This window comes from Alligator sinensis, unplaced genomic scaffold, assembly GCF_000455745.1.
Source record: "Alligator sinensis unplaced genomic scaffold, ASM45574v1 scaffold737_1, whole genome shotgun sequence".
NCBI classification, from domain to species: domain Eukaryota; kingdom Metazoa; phylum Chordata; order Crocodylia; family Alligatoridae; genus Alligator; species Alligator sinensis.
The window spans coordinates 1,939,257-1,941,287 of NW_005841930.1; the positions used below are offsets into that span (position 1 = coordinate 1,939,257).

At 45.2% G+C, this 2,031-nt stretch overlaps 1 protein-coding gene across 1 annotated transcript in view; it reads left to right on the forward strand.

Annotated features, from left to right (window-relative positions):
- REV3L (REV3 like, DNA directed polymerase zeta catalytic subunit) overlaps positions 1-2,031 on the forward strand; it is a gene marked incomplete at its 5' end in the record, with an annotated part of 206,159 nt that overhangs the window by 15,592 nt on the left and 188,536 nt on the right. The gene's annotated exons all lie outside the window — the stretch shown is intronic.

The window sequence follows — 2,031 nt, forward strand, 5'->3', positions numbered from 1 at the left end:
AAGAGTATCGGTCCAAGGACCAAGCCCTGCGGGACCCCACTGCCCACACCCTTCCAGGTCGAAACCGACCCATCTACCATGACTCTCTGGGTGCAACCCTCCAGCCAATTCGCCATCCACCGGACTGTGTAGTCATCCAAGTCACAGCCTCTTAACTTGTTCACCAGTATGGGGTGGGATACCGTATCGAAGGCCTTCCTGAAGTCTAAGTATACGACATCCACCCCTCCTCCTGTGTCCAAGCATTTTGTAACCTGGTCATAAAAAGAGACTAGATTGGTCAGGCATGATCTGCTTGCCACGAACCCGTGCTGGTTTCCCCTTAGCATAATTTGTCCTGCTGGGCTCTCACAAATGTGAACCTTGATAATTTTTTCAAAGACTTTGCCAAGGATGAAGGTGAGACTGACTGGCCTATAGTAGCCCGGGTCCTCCTTCCTCCCCTTCTTGAAAATGGGGACCACATTGGCCCTTTTCCAGTCCTCCGGGACTTGGCCTGTGCGCCACGAGCTTTCAGATATTCCCGCCAGTGGCTCTGCAATGATGTCGGCAGTTATCCACATCTCTCTTGAAGTGCGGCATCCAAAACTGCACGCAGTACTCCAACTACGGTCTGACCAGCGCCCGATAGAGGGGAAGTATCACCTCCTTGGATCTGTTCGTCATGCATCTGCTGATGCATGATGAAGTGCCATTAGCTTTTCTGATGGCTTGTGATTGTGTCTATCCAAGTCCAAAGTGTTTGGGAAGTGGTGCTCTGGAACAGAGCAAGCTTATAGTACCTTTTAATGAGATCATTTGAACCAGTTTATACCTCAGTTGTGGTATGACTGTATAAAGAGAATAAATTCCAAAATATTGGAGTCAGCATACCGTATTTACTTGAATACAAGACAAGGTTTTCTTCCCTAGTCAGCCTAGCATGGTGGGGGAAAGTCCCATGTCTTAAACATGTATGCAAGAAAACTTCATTAAATACTTTGTCTTATTCATTAAACTTTTGCTAAAAGCAGTATGTGCCCAGTAGTGGAACTCAGCTATGACCCTGGTTAAATGTAGCCAATGCTGAGCATGACTGTAAAATACATAGCCCATATTGGGCAAGCATGCTAATGGGAACCTACCACAAGGATGGATTAGTTCAGCCCATCTGAATAACCTATATGGTAGTGCCCATTAAGTGTAGTTCTCCTCACCACCAACTCTTTCAAGTCATGGTGAGCCACTACATTGCATTTGACTTGTTCTTCACTCCCACAGTTGAGTTGTGCCTCCCTTTCCCATTTCCATTGATTCCTGTTTTTTCACCAGCCTTAAGTGCTTGGCAAACATCACCAAACTGGGCGCCAAACAGTTACCTAGATTCCTTCTGTTGCCCCCTCTCTTGCATATGATTAGTGTGGCCCTGTCCTTCATGAGATGGAGCTGGACTAGTTTGCCCTGTGCCTTATATCAGTGCACATTTATTTATTTATTTATTTATTTATTTTTGGATGAATTTAGGACTCATGACAAGAACACCCAGTCCCAGTCATGAGTTGGGGGCTAATTAGCACATGGATCCTCTGTTGGCAGGGTTGGGGGTGTGGAATATCTGGATTATACACACATACTGAGTAGTGCTGAGCTATGGGGTCACTGTGACTTGAAATCCTATTGACTGCTGCTGGGGCCCAGCCCAGTGAGCTGTATGGTAAAACCTGAGCCTTTAACTTTGGACTAATGTCATGCATAGTTTGTACTATATATAAGTAGGTACCAAAGTCCTGTTTTAAAAAGTGTGTTTACACTGTACCTTTGCTAAAACTTGCAGCAATTTTTTAAAAAGGTAACATGCATCAATTCTGGATGAACTAAGTCTATGGGCACTATATGCAAATTGCTACAGCTATGCTTAATTTCAAGGTTATTGTTTTAAAATTTGCTCTTCACTCATACATGCTCCAGGAGAGCAGGGTCTGACAGTAAGCCAAGGGGGAAGGGGGCTGCCAGAGTAAGAAGTTGAGAGGAAGCAGAGGGCACTCGTTTCTT